The following is a 19,058-nucleotide window of genomic DNA, read 5'->3' as shown; positions in this document are numbered from 1 at the left end:
TTTGACTCACCCTCGTACGTTAATAACAGGTGTAACCGCTAGAATATTGAATGCAAGCATGCAAATATGGATGTGTTGCGTTGTACAGGTGCTGGATGTCAGTTTGTGGGATGGAGTTCCATATCTGTTGCTCTCGGTCAATATGTACATCTCCTTACAATACACCGCATGGTGCGTGGCGGAGGATATGCTCTACTACTATTAGCCGTTTCCTTTCCAGGTCCACTCGCAGACAGCGTGAATGGAAAACGGCTATCTATATGCCTCCGTATGAGCCCTAATTTCTCGTATCTTATCTTCGTGGTCCCCACGCGAAATGTGTATTGGTGGCAATAAAATCATTCTGCAATCAGCTTTGAATGCCGGTCCACTAAAATTTCTCAGTAGGGTTCTTCGAAATGAATGTCTTCTTCCTTCCACGGATTTCCACTTGAGTTCCCGAAGCATATCCGTAACACTTGCAAGCTGATCGAACCTACTGGTAACTAATCTAGCAGCTTGCCTCTGAGCTCAAATGGCTTTAAACACTATGGGACTTAACGTCTGAGGCCCTAGACTTTTTTTATTTAAATTGATACAATACAAGTGTTATTACTACAGCTTATTCTATGGTTAGTTCTTTTAATCACACTATGGGCACTACTATTGTGTCTAGATTCTGTTACCCTATTTCTACTTACGGTAGTCTATTCTACCTGCAGCGTTACAGGTGCGCCAGCATTGTATAAACCTACGTTGTTGGCCGTGTTCACCGAGCTAATCCCGGTGAACATGCCCCTAGCACCGGCTATACTAGTGTTGCTATCCTAGCTTATCCTACATCTAACCTAATATTTAACCTAATGTCGAATCCGGTGAGTGTCTGAATCGGTAACAAAGGTGCACCCCCCCCCCCCCCCCACCTTAATCCCAGACGTGGCGGATTCCAGCCGTGAAGCCTCGGCTGAACGGGACAAGTGCACGGAGTCAAGTCAGTAACAATGTGAGATCTTAATTGTTGTTCCTTAGGAATTCCTTTATGACTTTGTGTGAGATTTCGTTTGCCAATTTTTTCAAGATTGAGAAGTGGCCCTCATGCCTGAGCAGGTGGTACGTGTCATGGATGGGTAACTGTTGACGTAATTGCGCCGCTACGTCGTCGAAGAGGTGGCACTCATACACCACGTGTTCTGGGGTGCCTGGTGTGGCCTCACAGTCACACGCTGGTGTATCCCGTTTCCCGAACCGGCATAGGTATGCCGGGTAGGGTCCATAAACCCGTAAGAAAGTGCAGCAGTCCTCTTGAAGGTTTGAAATGTTTTAATTGCAGTCGCTTCCTCATACTGGGCAGTAATTCGTGTGTTCTGCGACCGGTTTCCTCATTGTCCCACTGTTCTTGCCAAAGATCTTCCCCCCTGCGTCTGATTTCCATTTTGTTCCCCACGTGAATCCCCAGTAGTTCGATTATTTTATACCTTTCTTCCTTTTTGACCCAGTACCATGTCGCTTGTTCTCTGATCTTTATATCGAGCGGACAGAGCTCCATTTGTACTGTTAGCGCTCCCCCCCGGAGTTGTTCTGTATGCCCCTACTGATCTCAGGAGCATATTTCGCTGCACTCTTCTTACAGCCATGGCAGGCATGACCCTCGTGAGCCTGTGGGCCCAGACCCGTATCCTACAATTGATGTCAAAATGCTGTTATGGTATAATTTTATTAGTTCTGGTGGCAGATGGAATCGTTTGTGTCCAATCGCTATCAGATTGTTGAGTAAACCTAACATAAGGACATCACACGCATCCATGCCCGAGGCAGGATTCGAATCTGCGATCGTAGCAGCAGCGCGGTTCCGGACTGGCCGGCCGAAGTGACCGTGCGGTTCTAGGCGCTGCAGTCTGGAACCGCGAGACCGCTACGGTCGCAGGTTCGAATCCTGCCTCGGGCATGGATGTGTGATGTCCTTAAGTTAGTTAGGTTTTACTAGTTCTAAGTTCTAGGGGACTAATGACGTCAGACGTTGAGTCCCATAGTGCTCAGAGCCATTTGAACCATTTGGTTCCGGACTGAAGCGCCTAGAACCGTTCGGCGACAGCGGCCGGCACTCTGAGCTGCTTCGATGTCTTCTTTCAGTCCGTGTGGTGCGGATCCCATGTACTCGAGCAGCACTCAATACAGGGACGGTTGATGTTGTCTTTGGATGATACTGGAGTTATCTTCCGATGATGTCCTATATGTGTTCGATTGGAGACAGACCTACAGGTCGAGCAGGTCAAGACAACATGTTGACACTGTAGAGCATGTTGGGTTACAACAGCGGTATATGGGCGAGTGTTTTCCTGTTGGAAAACACCCCATGGAAAGTTGTTCATGAATTCCAGCACAACGGGTCGAGTCACGAGACCGACGTACAAATTTTGAGTCACAGTGCGTGGGATAACCACGAGACTGCTCCTACTGTCATACGAAACCGCACTCCACATCATAACACCAGGTGTAGGTCGAGTGTGTCCAGCACGCAGGCAAGTTGGTTGCAGGTCCTCAACTGCCTAGCTCATAAGGGACACCATCGGACGCAACTCCGGCGTCATCTACAAACAGCATTAACCGTCACTGTGTTGACAGGCATGGGACTCCATCCCACTAACTGGCTTCCAGCAGCAGCACAAAACAATGCTTGTAATCAACTCAACTGGCCTTCTTCTAACCAACACACGACCATCACTGGAACCAGCTTTGATCAGAAAACACAACAGACCTCCACCCTTCCCTCCAATGACACCACTGAAGTTGCAAATGGCGGCGGTTTGGGGCCAATGGAATGCAGACTACAGGGCGTCTGGCTCGGAGCTGTCCTTCAAGTAACCAAACTGCAACGGTTTGTTGTGTCACTGTGGCGCCAACTGCTGCTCCAATAGCTGCTGCCCTCTCGGAAGTGTCACGTGGCCGTCCGAAGCGCGGTCTTCTCGCGACTGGTATTCTCTTGACTGCCGCTGCCATCAGTCCTGTACAGTGGCTACTTTCCTGTCAAGTCTCTCTGCAATATCGCAGAAGGAACGTCCAGCTTCTGGTAGGACTATTACACGGCAAACTCAGTGGCATGTTGCAAATGGTGTCTTTGTCGCCATAAAGGCATTCTTAATTAACATCAGCTTACCACCTCCAATCTCAAAGGTACCACGACCATTACAGCACGTGTTTAAAGCAAACCTGACTTGCATCCATATAGTGGCACTACTGGTGCCACTCCTATGTGACTGGCGCGAAATTTGAATAGACGTCATCTTTCAGACGCAGAAACACGCCTACCACCTTTCTTTTATGTCGCACAACAACCTCTTGCTCTTTCGATTTTTTCCCGTCAGAGTAGAATGAGAGAATTCTTTCTGAGCAATATCCCTCACGCTGAGCCAATAAATCAGTCACAAAAGACAGAAGACCACGAAACTTTCGTGTTCGTATATCGGGTGGAAGAAAACCGATACACAGTATTCGGCGATAGACTTTTATTTCACTGAGCTGCTGTCAGTGCAAAATGGCGGATGTGCAGCAGGAAGTAGGTGATGTCGGATATAGCAGCACGCTGATAACCAGCGCACTTTTGGATATCGAGACACACGCCACGTGGCTAATGCAGAGTCTGTTCTCACAAGCAAAATTATTGCGACAGTTCCCCAAGAACGAATAGGGAAATGTCGGGTAATGTGGGATACATAAGCTTTTCCTGCACTATATTAATTTCTGAAGGTTGTATTGGAACGCTCTTCACACTAAACACTACTATGATACAATACTTGACAGAATTTTAAAACTCGATAGGATCACAATATATAGTCGGTTTTTTATATATATTTCCACCTTTTGTATATATTTGAAAGTTTAAATTTTTGGAGTGTTATATCGGACAGCAAGCCGTAAAGCAAAAAAGTAATTTGTCACACAAAAACGTTGTAACTGGACCGTAAATGGCTATGAACTTTAAAGAAAAATAAATATACATCGTATTCATGAATCTGTTTACAGAGTTAACATCGATGAATGAGTACACTAACAGTCACGGTTCTTACAGACTGACGACGTAAACTGGTATAGGCATAGGTATTCAAATACAGAGATACGTAAACAGGCAGAATACGGCACTGCGGTCGGCAACGCCTGTCTAAGACAAGTGTCTGGCGCAGTTGTTAGATCGGTTACTGCTCAGTTCCAATGGTAGGTTATCAATATTTAAGTGAGTTTGAACGTGGTGTTATAGTCGGTGCTCGAGCGATGGTACACAGCAAGTCCGAGATAGCGATGAAGTGGGGATTTTCGCGTACTACCATTTCAAGAGTGTACCGTGAAGCCGGCAGGAGTGGCCGAGCGGTTCTAGGCGCAACAGTCTAGGCGCAACGACCGGTACGGTCGCAAGTTCGAATCCTGCCTCAGGCATGGATGTGTGTGATGTCCTTAGGTTAGTTAGGTTTAAGTAGTTCTAACTTCTAGGGGACTGATGACCTCATCAGTTAAGCCCCACAGTGCTCAGAGCCATTTGAACCATTTTTTACCGTGAATATCAGGAATCCGGTAAAACATCAAATCTCCGACATCGCTGCGGCCGGAAAAAGATCCTGCAAGAACGGGATCAACGACGACTGAAGAGAATCGTTCAACGTGACGGAAGTACAACCCTTCCACAAACTGCTGCAGATTTCAATGCTGAGCCGTCAACAAGGGTCAGCGTGCAAACCATTCAACGAAACATCGATATGGGCTTTCGGATCCGAAGGCCCACTCGTGTACCCATGATGACTGCACGACGCAAAGCTTTAAACTTCGGCTGGGCCCGTCAACACCGATATTGTACTGTTGATGACTGGAAACATGTTGTCTGCTCGGACGAGTCTCGTTTCAGATTGTATTGAGCGGATGGACACGTACGGGTATGGAGGCAACATCATGAATCTATGCGCCCTGCATGTCAGCAGGGGCTGTTCAAGCTGCTGGAGGCTCTGTAATGGTGTGGGGCGTATGCAATCTGATACGTCTAGATACGGGCTTGGCAATTCCTTCAGGACAATGCGGCACCCCACACGTCCAGAATTGCTACAGAGTGGCTCCAGGAACATTCTTCCGAGTTTAAACACTTCCACTGGCCACCAAACTGTGCAGACATATTATTGAGCATATCTGGTATGCCTTGCAATAAGCTGCTCAGAAGAGATCTCTTCCCCCCCCCCCCCCCACCCCCGCCTCTTCGTGCTCTTAAGGGGTTATGGACAGCCCTGAAAGATTCATGGTGTCAGTTCCCTCCAGCACTGCTTCAGCCATTAGTCGAGTCGATGCCACGTCGTGTTGCGGTACTTCTGCGTGCTCGCGTGGGCCCTACACGATATTAGGCAGGTGTACCAGCTTCTTTGGCTCTTCAGTGTAAGTTATATATCTTGAATCTGTTCACAGCGTTAACGCCGAAGAATGTATCACGGTGTTTATAGACTGACGATGTAATTGATATTACTATATGAGAACAGTGTCTAATTCATGGTTTTAGCATTTGACGACAATATTTATTTTAGGCTAATACGAAGCTGTGAATTGTTTACGAACATTGTGATGACTAGTCGATCGAAACAGGCTTTGTAGATTTTACCAGCAGCTCAAGGCGTTAATATGGCATTTTTCAGGCAGCTAGCAATTTGCGCACATGAATAACGAAACACACGTCATGAAGAATAAAAAAAAGAGTTTCGCCGTCTTAGGGAACTTTGTACCGGATGAAGCAAAGACCCATTAACATTTTGAAAATTCAATACTTCGCAGAATAATGTGGGTAGAGAGGTAAAAATTGACAATCATGCTTGAAAATGACAAGGGATTTTATCGAAACCAAAAAAGTGTACAAAATAACGAATAGATGGCGCTTCATATGAAGCAAAAGCAAAAAACTACCATAAAAACTGATTTTTAGCAAAGACGATGTTCTTTGTAACAAATGCTCAGCATGTCGGCCGTCACTGATTAACAATACCTTTAGTCGAGGGAGAATGTTGTGAACAGCACTGTACAGATTATCAGTATGTTCAAATGGTTCAAATGGCTCTGAGCACTATGGGACTTAACATCTATTGTCATCAGTCCCCTATAACTTAGAACTACTTAAACCTAACTAACCTAAGGACATTACACAACACCCAGTTATTTATCAGTATGTATGGTGAGAAATTTGCCGTCGGATGTTGTCTTTTAGCATCCCTAATGAGGCTGGAAGATCGCGGCAGACTTGTGACTCCCGGTAACCCCACAGCCAATGATAACACGTACTGAGGTTTAGGGACCTGGGAGGCGAAGCATGACGTACATGGCGGCTCCGTATGCGATCCTCACCGAACACTGTGCGCAAGAGATCTTTCTCGTGTGTAGCAGTATGGGGTGGATACCCCCTCTCTATATAGCTTATTTTACATACAACTGTCATTCGGCGTCACTGACGGTTGCTGTCCATTGACATCTGTTGGCTAGTTTTTGCTCTCGTTTTTGGTTAATTGGTTGATTTTCCAAACAGCAAGTTCATCAGTGCAATCAGATTAGGGAAGGATGGGGAAGGAAGTCGGCCGTGTCCTTTCGAAAGAACCATCCCGGTATTTGCCTGAAGCGATTGAGGGAAATCACAGAAAACCTAAATCAGGACGGCCGGTCGCGGGTTTCAAACGCCGTCCTCCCGAATACGAGTCATGTCTGCTAACCACTGCGCCAATTCGGTCGGTCTCTTGTTTTTGGTTTCGATAAAACCCTATGGCGTTTCAGACGTGAGTGTCAATTTTTACCTCGCTATCTACATTATTCCGTGAATTAGTTGATTTTCAAATGTTAGCGTACTTTTGAGTCACTCTGTAGAATAAATTTATGGACGGTCTACTATGACGCTAGCAATTAGAATTTTCTTTTTCAGATTACGGTCCTTGTAAACATTACGTATTTTTGTGTGCTCCATTGCTATGCTCGTTGTTTTACGTATCGTATTTATGGAATTTTGTGTCGTTTCATATTTACGGAATTTTGTCTCGTTGCCCACTTCTACATTCCTGCAGAAGCACACAAATCGAGTGCCTCTAAGTACACGCGTCATTTTTCAAACTGAAACGAAATAATATTTCGCTACTGCTCGGATTACGATATGGCGCCACAAATGCTGTCAGCGTGAGGGCGAGATAGCTCTAGGAATTGCTCGGCCATACAAAAAAGTCTCCACCCTTGGTGGACAAATTTGACAGCAACTCGGAAAATAACTGCAACAGACTGCTCCATCATCAATATTTCCGGGCCATCGGGCCATACCGCAGTATGGCTGTCTACTGCAGTCACATTACGTCCGTGTTGATATGAACAGTACTGCGGACAAACGTTTCCGCAAGTATGCCCCGTGAAAACGCATCTTCAGATTAGGTGGCTGGTCAGACCATTCTGTACGTGAGAAACGCAGCGTGTCGTGGACTACGAAACACTTCATTCGCAGCAATCCTTCTGGTAATACAAATTCAAATAAAACACAAATCTGGAGTATCGGACGGGGTATTTGAACTCAGCTCCACACGTTTGTGAGTTCAATGCTGTAACCACTGCGCCCTCGTATTCCGCGAGACGGCAGCGGAAGTTTAGGGGAGTGCCTTGCAGTGTTGCCTTTCTGCGAAACTGGCCCGCTTTGTACTCACAGAAATTGGATGGCTCATCTCAAGAGCACTACGCGTCGCTCTGTGTCAGTGCTGAGAGATCGAGCAGGCACGGCTCGGAACTCGCGGGGCTTCTGCAGAGAAGTTCAAAGCGGACGCTTCCTTCTCCGTGGGTCACTATGTTCTGCCGAGTTTCCTCGGGTGTCCGCAGACGGTAGGAGGAGGCCGGAAGATGTCCTTTCATCAGCGGTGCCGGACGATGGACGGCCCTGTGTGTTGGTAAGACCGCGGCCGGATCCCATTTAATTAAGAGTCGGCGGGAACAGTAAAAGACAAAAGACGGCGTCGTCTTTTACGACGCGCGACGTCTGGACGGCGTCTGAAGGCGGAAGGGTTCGCCGAGGCGCTCCACCGGCCTCGGCAGCGGAGTCGGGGCGGTTGCGGGGGTGGCAGTGGGGGTGGGGAGCATTGATCTTCGTCCAGGGGCCGAGGCGACCGCCGTCCGGACTTCTGCAGGCAGGCGGCGTTCTTGACCCAGAGCAGAGAGTTCACGGACGCGGCCCGCAACCGAGGATCTGGTTAGGGGTGTGTTGAACTGAGCCGCCAGCAGGCGGCCATACGGGGGTAGGAAGGTTATGACAGACCCCTAACTTGAAAGCGTTTATACTTCTACTATCAAGGGATGTGTGTGTGAAACCTTATCGGACTTAACTGCTAAGCGTACACACTGCTTAACCTAAATTACCCTAAGGACAAACACACACATCCACGTCCGAGGGCGGACTCGAACCTCCGCCTGGACCAGACGCGCAGTTGAAGGGATCGGTGGAACGAGTGGTGTCTCTTCTTTCAGACATGTCCGAAAGAACACATGGGCGAGACGGCCGTTGGTCCTTTCAGTGCAGATGCACAAACACGCCCAGACTCCTACAGGAATCAGTGATCGCTGCGAAGAGTGAGATTAATGAGCAGTGCACTATGTCAGACTGAGTTGTGTGTGGATAAGTTAGGAATTTGAGTCAGTCAGGAAGCGTGTCCAGATGGCCAAAGGGGCGCCGGCACGGTAGCTCAGCGTGATCGGTGAAGAGGGTCAGCTGCTCTCATCAACGATGAACTTGGACGGATGTCATCCCGAACAAATGCAACTAACAACAACGAACAAAATGACATAAAAAAACGAAGGCGACCGTTCCCGAGAAACTGAAGAATCAGGGTTCGTGTCCCTGTACGATATATAGTTCCAACCTTCCCTAAAAAAAAATGGCTCTGAGCACTTTGGGACTTAACATCTATCGTCATCAGTCCCCTAGAACTTAGAACTACTTAAACTTAACTAACCTAAGGACGTCACACAACACCCAGTCATCACGAGGCAGAGAACTTTCCCTATTGAATTCCTTGAATGCACACTAGCAGCTAATGTCGTTCTTCCTTTGATCAATAATAGATGTTAGTCTGATCACGTAATCTGTTGCATTTTTCAGTAAACACGGAAGTGTTATTTCATAATTGTCAAAATGGTTCAAATGGCTCTGAGCACTATGGGACTTAACATCTGTGGTCATCAGTCCCCTAGAACTTAGAACTACTTAAACCTAACTAACCTAAGGACATCACACACATCCATGCCCGAGGCAGGATTCGAACCTGCGACTGTAGCAGTCGCGCGGTTCCGGACTGAGCGCCTAGAACCGCTAGACCACCGCGGCCGGCTGATAATTGTCACGTTCGGTCCTTGTATGTGCTACTGAATAAAACCAATTTTATAGTGCGGTACGAGTTTCGTCTTTATTTTTTGAAAGTGGCAACGTTAGTAGCTGAGGTTCTGTATCAGTTGATTGGCGACTCCATAGTGTCCTGTGCACTACGACCAGATAATGGGTATACTTGAAAGGAGAGACAGCATTGGTCGTATATTTTTGTTTATTATCGCAAAATCGATTTTCGGTCACTTAGTGACCATCTTCAGTGCTGTAATATATAACTTAAATTAGTAAGCACTGGTGTCAATAAGCTTACGGCGATCACATAGACTTCTGTATCAGTGCCCGCTTTGATGATCTTAAAGCCGTTCTTCTGTTTCCAGTCTTTGGAATTATCACTGAAACAGCACTGAGGAAATGAAAATAAGTTTTCTTCTGGTTTCAAAGCCGTTCTTTTGCTTCTAGTCTTCGGAATTATCGCTAGAACAGCTCTGACGATATGAACTTACATTTTCTTCAGGATGAAAACGAGCGTTCATATTCTCAGCACTGTGCTGCTGATAAATCAGAAGACTGGAAGCAGAAGAACAGCTTTGAACCCAGTAAGCTACAGCTAAGAACCGTGCCAAAAGTAAAGGCGAAACGCGATGGCGTGATACAATTGGTTTATTCAGTTGCACATAGAAGGACCCAACGTGAGAACTATCAACGTAATACGATGTAGGTCATTGTTTTTCACACGTAAACTTTATTGTCAAAAACAAATACATCATAGTATCATGAACTATGAACCTTTCACTGTTTTTCGACACAGTCACTACCGATACTGAAACATTTATCGTAGCATGAAATCAGTTTGGACAACCCACTCTGGTAAAACTCGGTGTCCTGCGATGCTAGGAATTGTCTCACCGCCTGCTCCACATCAGCATTGGTTTGGAAATGACTTCCCGAGAGTGTTGGTTTCAATGTGGGAACAGGTGAAAGTCCGACGGGGCAAGATCGGGGCTTTAGGAAGGGTGATCCACTCTCCCCATCCGAAGCGACGAATCTGATCCTGTGTGAACCTCGCTGTATGTGGTTTTGCTTTGTCGCCCAAGAGCAGAACACCTTCATTCAGGAGCCTGGTCTCTTCCGCCAAATGGCAGACCTGGGTTTGGTGAGGGTGTCGCAGTAGCGTGCGCACTGACGGTCCTTTGCTGGAGGAAATTATGGAGAATTCCACCTTCCGCGTCCCGGAACAGTGTGGTCATAACCTTTCCTGCGGAGGGTGACACTTTGAATCTTTTCCATCTTTGATGAATTGGGATGCTTTCACCTCACTGTGGTGACCATGGTTTCTGGGTTAAAGTGGTGTATCCATGTCTCACCGTCTGTGATGATACTGCGCAGGAACCCATTACCCCCGCACGCGTGCCGCATCAAGTGATCGAGGCTGATTCCTATTCTTGCACTCTTGTGATAGGGGGTCAGAGTTCTCGGTACCCATCTTGCAGACACTTTTGAGCAACCCATGGAGTGTGTGATGGGCCTGAGCAATGCCAATACGTAATGTGGACAATTCTGACATCGTTATGAGCCTGTCTGCTAACACCACCTCCTATACTCTATAAATGTTGTTTCATAATTTGAATGCGTGGCGTGTGTTGTTTCGATAGAACAGACCCCAAGCAGATCCTGCAGCTGTGAAACACTATGTAAATTGAATGGGGATCTCTGCTGTCAGCTGCAGCGAGACATTAACCAGAATCACAGGCGAAGAGCGAAAATGTGTATCGGACCGTGATTCGAACCCAGGATCTCCTACCTACTAGGCAGGTGCGGTGCCCACTGCGCCATCCGGGACACAGTGTTATTTCAACTGCACGGACTATCTCGGTACGTCTCATGGCCGATCGACACTCCCACCGAACGCCACGTATCCTCCATGGTCACGGGACCTCACTTTATGTGATTATTTATTGTGGAGCGTTACAAAAGACTGTTGATATGCCTCCGTTACCAACAACCATGATTGAACTGTGACATCTCGTAATTACAGCTGTGGAAGCCGTAACTCAAGACGTTCTCGCTGCAGTGTGGGAACAATTTGAATACCGCATTGATACATGTCGTCCATCTTAAGGGGGGCATATTGGTCACCTATGAAAAAAAAAGCTTTGTGAGTTTCCCGTTCATCAAAAATGTAAATTCATTGTATATGTTTATTAGTTTCAGAAATACAGACGTGCCGAATAGGATGATTCTTTTTGATACACACTGTATAAGAACATTGTAAATCAGTCATTCTCCAAGACAGTATACCAGTTTTTGCAATAGAGCCTTATCGTGATTGGATTTTATAGGGAGTGTTGAGCGTCAGGGAGACTAGAATGTTCCCACTCTTTTACAAAGTCTCAATTTTACTTAATAGAAAATCTAGGAAGTTTTGGTTTTACGTTAGATCAATAAACGGATCGAAGCCATCTGTCCAGACACTCTGCGACCATAACGGCAATGAAACGTAGGACAAACAGAGAAGGCCGAAATACTAAATGTCTCATCCAAAACTGTTTCGCACAGCAAGACAACACTACAGTTCCTCCCTTAAATCGTCGCATATATGAAAATATGACAGACAGCGAGTTAAGTGACCAGGGGACAGGAAAGCAAGTGAAATCGCTTAACAGAGGAAATGCCACTGGACCTGACGAGATACCAATTCGATTCTAAATAGAGAATGCGAAGGAAGTTGCTTCCCATCTAGCAGTAGCGTACCGTAGGTCTCCTGAGGAGCGGAGCGTTCCTAAAGATCGGAAAAAACGAAGGTCATTCCCTTTTTCAAGTAGGATCGTCGAACAGACTTCAAAAACTATAGGCCTATGTTTGTGACATCGATCTGTTGTAGAATTTTGGGACATATTTTATGCCGGCATATTATGACATTCCTCGAGAACGGAAATCTCCTCTGTATGAATAAATGTAAAACTACAACTAAACTACGCCCGAACAGCCCTTGGAAGGACCAACGGCACCGACCGGCCGCCGTGTCATCCTCGACCCACAGGCGTCACTGGATGCAGATATGGAGAGGCATGTGGTCAGCACACCGCTCTCCCGGCCGTATGTCAGTTTACGAGACCGGAGCCGCTACTTCTCATTCAAGTAGCTCCTCAGTTTGCCTCACAAGGGCTGAGTGCACCCCGCTTGCCAACAGCGCTCGGCAGACTGGATGGTTACCCATCCAAGTACTAGCCCAGCCCAACAGCGCTTAACTTCGGTGATCTGACGGAAACCGGTGTCACACTGCGGCAAGGCCGTTGGCCTGTAAGAATCAATATTTCAGAAAACAACGACCGTATGAAACCCAGGTCGCTCTGTTCGCCCACGTGAGTCGAAAAGGAATAGGTACAAGCGCCCACATAGATGCCGTGTTCCTAGATTCCCGTAAGGTGTTTGATGAAGTTCTGCAGCCGGCCGCGGTGGTCTAGAGGTTCTAGGCGCGCAGTCCGGAACCGCGCGACTGCTACGGTCGCAGGTTCGAATCCTGCCTCGGGCATGGATGTGTGTGATGTCTTTAGGTTAGTTAGGTTTAAGTAGTTCTAAGTTCTAGGGGACTGAAGACCACAGCTGTTAAGTCCCATAGTGCTCAGAACCATTTGCACCATTTTGAAAGTTCTGCACTGCCACCTAATAAACAAAATATGAGCGCAGGGAATATCTGACCAAATGTGTGACTGGACTAGAGAATTTCTAGGGAACAGAACACAGAACAGACGTAGCTTTTGCTCACCTAATTTAAATTTATCACATCCTACGTGGGCACATTTTACCTAGTAATGAGCATCTGAGCGAGTGGTAGCTCACGAACCCCGAAGACGTTTACGGATTACCGCATTTTAGCGCGTGCAAGTGCTTGAGTTTGCACGCGTACGACCTGATCGGCGAACTTCAGAGCTAATTAAATCGTAAACAGTGCAAAGTATCAAATTTTTTTCTTGATGATTATTACTCATCAGAACCTACCCTGTGATACCAACTTTCCAAACTGTCAATGAACAACCTAGTAGATGACGTCGGAGGTTCCATACAGCTTTAGAGGGATGATGCTGTTGCATACAGAGAAGTCGTCACGCTAGAAAAGTGCAGCGAAAAATAGAAAGATTTGCAGAGGATGGAGGATTGGAGCGGGAAGTGACAATTGACCTTAGACATAAACAATGTAACGTATTGCGAATACATAGACAGAAAGACTCTTTATTGTATGATTACATTATTCCAGAACAATCACTGGAAGGAGTTACTCCCAAAACGTACCTAAGAGTACGTGCACGGGATGGTTGGTTGGTTGGTTGTTTGGGCAAGGAGACCAGACTGCGTGGTCATCGGTCTCATCGGTTTAGGGAAGGATGTGGAAGGAAGTCGGCCGTGCCCTTTCAGAGGAACCATCCCGGCATTTGCCTGGAGTGATTTAGGGAAATCACGGAAAACCTAAATCAGGATGGCCGGACGCGGGATTGAACCGTCGTCCTCCCGAATGCGAGTCCAGTGTCTAACCACTGTGCACGGGATGATTCGAAGTGGAACGACCACATAAATTTAATCGCGGGAAAGGCAGAAAAAAAAAGTTCAAATGTGTGTGAAATCCTATGGGACTTAACTGCTAAAGTCATCAGTTCCTAAGCTTACACACTACTTAACCTAAATTATCAGCCGGCCGTTGTGGCCGAGCGGTTCTAGGAGCTTCAGTCTGCAACCGCGCGACTGCTGCGGTCGCTTGTTCGAATCCTGCCTCGGGCATGGATGTCTGTGATGTCCTTAGGTTAGTTAAGTTTAAGTAGTTCTAAGTTCTAGGGCACTGATTACCTCAGATGTTAAGTCCCATAGTGCTCAGAGCCATTTGAACCACATTGCTCGTCAGTCTGAGATCCGTACCAGACTGGGCTGATAGGGTAGTGCCAAAGAAGATCGGCACGTTTCGTGACAAGTCCAAGTCACAGTAGCACACAGTGTATCCTCCTCCACACACCGTGAGGTGGCTTGCGTGATATGGAAGTAGATGTAGTCAAATACATGTTTGTGAAGAAAGCTGCATTTGCAGTCTAGAATTTTTGTTTCTATAACCTTTTACAGGAGCGGACACTTCTGGACGCGGCGGTAAAACGTGATATTAACATCTGCAGGGCTTGCAAGGGGATCCGCTCGGAGTGAGCGTGACACGATCTCGCGGCTGCCAAAGGGCGACCAGGGGCTCACCCTCCCCTGCTTCACGCTCTCCTCTCTCTCTCGTTCTAATTCGTCCCCCGCAGCTGGCGAGCGCCGCTTTTAATGTTTGTACAGCCTTTGTCGCGGCCGGGCCCTTCGCGCGTGGCGCGAGCAATGAATTGAAAATCCCGCTGTTTTACGGCGGTCGGCGGGGAGCTTTAACACTCTCCAGGCGCCGTTACGTCGCCCGCTCCCACGCAGCACGCCCGCCACAGATTGCAGAGGCGCCTCCCACACCTGCAACCGCGGCTGCGTCTGCGGCTCTGTCCAAACAATGGCTGTCTGCGTCCCAGCTCCCACCGCTGCAGCAAGCGCAGTCGCGCGCGCTCCTACTCACAAAGGCTCCCGCCGGGACCACGGATTACCACCGCTTCCTTTTACTTTCTTTCATCTTCAACATGTCTCGACTGCAAGTTTATCTACAAGCGGGAGCCACTGTGGTCTGTGTGGGGAAGAGTACCACGGTTTGCATACCCCCTTCCGTCTCATCAATTACCTAACTTTCAGCGAATTATGAGAAATCTGCACTGAAGAGCCAAAGAAGCTACTACGCCTGCCTAATACCGTGTAGGGCCCCCGCGACCACGCAGAACACTAGAGATGCCTTCTAAACAGCACGTTGCAAGGCATCCCAGATATGTCCATTAATGTTCATGTGTGGGGAGTTTGGTGGATAGCGAAAGTGTTTAAACTCAGAAGAGTGTTCCTGAAGCCACTCTGTACCAATTCTGGACATCTAGGGTGTCGCATTGTCCTGCTGAAATTGCCCAAGAATGCACAATGGACATGAATGGATGCAGCTGATCAGACAGGATGCTTACGTGCCTGTCACCCGCCAGAGTCGTATCTAGACGTATCAGGGGTCCTATATTACTCTAACTGCACACGCCCCCCTCCATTACAGAGCCTCCAACAGCTTGAACAGTCCTCCCCTGGCATTCAGGATCCATGGATTCATGAGGTCGTCTCGATACCCGTACACGTTCATCCCCTCGATACAATTTGAAACGAGACTCGTCCGATCAGGCAACATGTTTCCAGTCATCAGCAGTCCAATGTCGGTGTTCACGGGCCCAAGTGAGGTGCAAATTTTAGTGTAGTGCAGTCGTCAAGGGTACACGAGGGCCTTTGGATCCGAAAGCCCATATTATTGTGTCTCACTATTTAGAGGCACAAAACGCGTGGGTGTTTTCAGCTCGTTACTGAATGCAAATAAGTAGGAGGCCGAGTTGATAAGAGCGGAAGGAGTCCAGGTTGCAATAATATGCGGTGCGGCACACTGTTAGAGAGAAGGATTATTATTCAAGAAACACATAGTACAATCAAATTACTTATCTGCAGTAGTTCGTAGGACTGCAGGTGTGGCTATAAACTGACAATCTCGTTACATGGTATACCACGAACTAATACACATATTCTCAGGGACTAAGCCTGATGGGCCCTTCTCAGAAAATCAATGCAAACATTACCGAACTGGCTGAGGGCCGATTATGAAAGTGCGTCCGCCTCGGTTTGGATCCAGCTAAGAAGTGAATGAGGCACACTCCAGTTCCGTCGAGCTGCACAGCCCGCTAGAGTGTTCTGTGCTCGGCAGACGACGGGCTGCCAACCTTGTGTTGGCGCGGCGTTGTAGTAGTTCAAAATGGTTCAAATGGCTCTGAACACTATGGGACTTAACACTTGAGGTCATCAGTCCCCTAGAACTTAGAACTACTTAAACTTAACTAACCTAAGGACATCACACACATCCATGCCCGAGGCAAGATTCGAACGTGCGACCGTAGCAGTCGCACGGTTCCGGACTGTAGCGCCTAGAACCGCTCGGCTAACGTGGTCGGCGTTTAGTAGTATCTGTGGCAATGATAGTAATATCGATAATGTTTCGTTGAATGGTTCGCAAGCTGACACGTTTTGATGGCCGAGCATTGAAATGTGTAGCAATTTGCGCAACGGTTGCACTTCTGTCGCGTTGGACGATTTTCTTGAGTCGTCGTTGGTTCCGTTCTTGCAGGATCTTTTTCCGGCCTCGGCGTTTCCGGAGGTTTGAGGTTTGCTGGATTCCTGATATTCAGGGTAGAGTCGTGAATTGCCCGTACGGGGAAATCAGCACTTCATCACTATCTCGGAGATGCTGTGTCCCACCGCTCTTGCGCCGATTATAATACCACGTTCAAACTCACTTAAATCTCGATAACCTGCCACTGTAGCAACAGTAACCGATCAGACAACTTTGCCAGACACTTGTTGTCTTATATAGGCGTTGCCATCAGCAGTGCCGTATTCTTCTTGTTTACATATCTCAGTATTTGAAAACGCATGTCTGTACCAGTTTCTTTGGTGCTTCGGTGTAGTTTTGATCAGTACTGTGGGACACTTCTTTTTTAACACACTGTATGTCTGCAGACCTAACAAGATGTGTCATTCTGTTTAGACATCTTGTTGTGACATCCTTCCCAGCACGTATCAGAGGCGTCCCGCCTGGTACCAGAGCGCGGGTGCAGAGAAGTGGACGGCACGGTCGCGCGGACTGCAGGCAGCTGCTCCTACACGTGCGCCCCGCGGAAGACTTTCTGGCTTCGCCTCGGGCTGCCGTATATCATGGCGGAATTTTAAAAAGCGCCCTGCCGGCTGGCAGCGATCCGCTCTGCCCGCCCGCCGTCAACAAAAAAGCTCTTATTGGTATTTATAACGGCACAATCCGGGGTCCGGGCTCCGCCATATATATCGTGGCCGATGAGCGATGCCGGAGCGGCGCGGACGGCGCGGGCCATCCATCAGACGGCAGCTGACGCCTCCATCACCAGCCGCCCCCGCCGTCCGTGCAGGCGGCCAGGTGACGCACGGCACGTCATCGTAGTCATTATCATCATCACCGCGGTCATCGCTGGTACCGTTTGTGCAACTACGGCCGCTCAACAGGTTACAGGCACTGTCTACCCTCGTATAGTACCCACTCACACTAAGTTCACACGCGACACAACTTCCGGAAGTCGAAAACCGTATTCCGGAAACAGTTTTCCGCTCTCATGTTTACATGTTAAGGAGTGGAACAAGTTTGCCAGATCTCTCAAATATGGCGTCTGGAAATAAAATATTTATATTTCTGATTTAGTCAGCACAATGACTGGCGCTCTCTTCGATCGATTATTAGAGGTTGACTTCATGCTCAGTCAAATACTTCTGCTTCCCATTCACTGCACAAAAAGTTACTCCGTCCGTTTGAGCTGAAAATTTTTGAAAACAAGACGTTACCTGACAACCCAAGAACGTTACAGAAACGATTCAGAAACAATCGACGGTGGAAGTGGTAATCCGTGAACTAGAACCGCATTCCAAGCATCGATATTGGAGCGTTTAGGTGACCAACCAGAAAGGGTATTGGGAAATCGGTTTATGAAATCCGGCTTTGGGAGCCACACGCAAATATACTGTATGATGACTAGATGCAGTTTCAGTACTTTCCGCCTTTCGCTGGAGACACTTGACATTCAAGCCGAGGTGTTACAGTAAGGTGGTAAGTTTTAATCTGCCAGGAAGTTTCATATCAGCGCACACTCCGCTGTAGAGTGAAAATTTCAATCAAGATAGTCGAAGATATTCAGTTACATCTGCATACACACCCTGCAAGCCAATGTGCACTACGTGACGCAGGGTATTTGAGAGCAATCTTAGCTACTCACTTTTGTATTTTATTAGCGTATTCAGGAAGGGAAAAATGAGTGTCTAAATGAGGCTAGGTGTACCCTGATTTCTTTTCTACAAGCACTTGATGGTCTGTGGCGGAGGGTACTTTGCGTGCTAGTGACAGTTCCATCTCCCCTGTGTTCAAGTCACGAATGGTGCCCAGGAGGAACAAATATTTATAACAGTGGACGTATGAATTGAAAAAGGCCTTCACTCACAGCTTTTCGTGTTTTATTGAGTACATGATCCATTTCTGACCCTGTGGGTCCATCATCAAGTGTAGTTTCTCTTAATACATGCTTTATTTGTAGTCTTGAATGAGTTGAAAGAAAAAAAAATGAGGCATGTATTAAGACGAACTACACCCGATAATGGACCCGCATGGTCCAAAATGCATCGCGTACTGCATAAAACATGAAAATCTGTGACTGAAGGCGTTTCTTAATTCATATTTCCAGTGTATTGAATACAGTCACGTTTGACGCTGCAAAGTTTGGAAAAAATTAAAAATAATATATTTATAAGCTTCAGTGTGAGTTCAGATCTAATTTTACCTTCATGGCCTTTTGGCGAGACACGGGTGGAAGCAATTTATCGGCTGACATTTCTAGGAACGTAGGCTTACGCTATTTTTACCACCACAGCACGATTACAACAGTTTTTGTGACGTCAGCCACTCGCGCACAATAAAAGAGCTTGCTCTGCTGTTCTTTGCATATTCTCTATTTCCTCTATCAATCCTATCTGGTATGGATCTCTTATAAGCCACCTCCTTTATTCACAGACTGTATTTCCTTAGAATTCT

The 19,058-nt window shown here is 47.3% G+C and overlaps 1 long non-coding RNA gene and 1 pseudogene across 1 annotated transcript in view; both read right to left on the bottom strand.

The window, feature by feature from the left end:
• Positions 1-19,058, bottom strand: part of LOC126481397 (uncharacterized) — a 519,177-nt gene that overhangs the window by 179,061 nt on the left and 321,058 nt on the right. The window lies entirely within an intron of this gene.
• LOC126482464 (5S ribosomal RNA) lies at positions 12,513-12,629 on the bottom strand (annotated as a pseudogene).

The sequence above is a fragment of the Schistocerca serialis genome, chromosome 5 (assembly GCF_023864345.2).
Source record: "Schistocerca serialis cubense isolate TAMUIC-IGC-003099 chromosome 5, iqSchSeri2.2, whole genome shotgun sequence".
Lineage (NCBI taxonomy): Eukaryota > Metazoa > Arthropoda > Insecta > Orthoptera > Acrididae > Schistocerca > Schistocerca serialis.
The sequence above is the reverse complement of the archived record's forward strand: the minus strand, read 5'-3'. Positions and strand labels throughout refer to the sequence as shown.